Below are 935 nucleotides of genomic sequence, written 5' to 3'. Positions count from 1 at the left end.
GATAGTGTTCTACTCCATCTCCCTCCCTTTCTCTCTCTCTCTCTGGTAGGCAGTCAAAGTCATCAAAGCCTAAAAACCTAAACGTCAAATTTTGGACAGAAAATTCACCCTAAAGAGTCCAGGGGACATGTTGTCCATGTTCTATCCATTGGAGGCCAGCATCATAAATAGATGTTAGCACTGCCATCCCCTCTGTGTGTGCCCTCATTGGAATTCTGGACCAGGCAGAAATGATCTCCCCTCACTTTAATTCTACCTGGTAGCCCATCTCCATTCACACTCAGACCCATAAAAGGAGCCAACTAAGAAGAATATGATTAACTCAGGGCTTCTAGTCTCCATTAGCAACTGTTTTCTAAATAAGAATTTTTAAAATATCATCATTGAACCCTCAAAAGAGATAAATTCCAGCCCTAGTCTGATATGAATTTCATCAGAAAAACCCCTACCAATCTATAAGACCCAAAAGAGACACACACAAAATATAAAGTACTATAGAGTAAACCTAGCAAGAATGTGCAAAACATTTATGAGAAGGACTTTAAAATATGCCTGAATGACATACAAGTTGATTTGAACAAATAGAGATAAACCTTGTTCTTGGAAAGGATGTGTTAACATCATTAAAACTTCACTTCTGTCCAAGTAAATATATAAAGATACAGTGATAAAAATGCCACAGAGGGTTCCCCCCCGCCCCGAAGACTGACAAGTTGATTCCAAAGTTCTTATAGGAAATAAACATGTAAGAATTGGCCAGGGTAATCCTGGAGTGGATTAGCAACTACTGTGAAAAACTCCCAAAGCCCTCTTTCCTGATTGCATTCTTTTCTCAAAAGCCTTAAGGCCCTAGGGAGAAGCAGCAAACTCTCCAGCTCCAGGGCATAGGTAAAGACACATTGGTGCTGAGGAAAAGAAAAAGGGGAGAAATTCTC

Source organism: Mustela putorius, unplaced genomic scaffold (genome assembly GCF_011764305.1).
Source record: "Mustela putorius furo isolate JIRA1106 unplaced genomic scaffold, ASM1176430v1.1 tig00000056_pilon_pilon_pilon, whole genome shotgun sequence".
Lineage (NCBI taxonomy): Eukaryota > Metazoa > Chordata > Mammalia > Carnivora > Mustelidae > Mustela > Mustela putorius.
The sequence above is the reverse complement of the archived record's forward strand: the minus strand, read 5'-3'. Positions refer to the sequence as shown.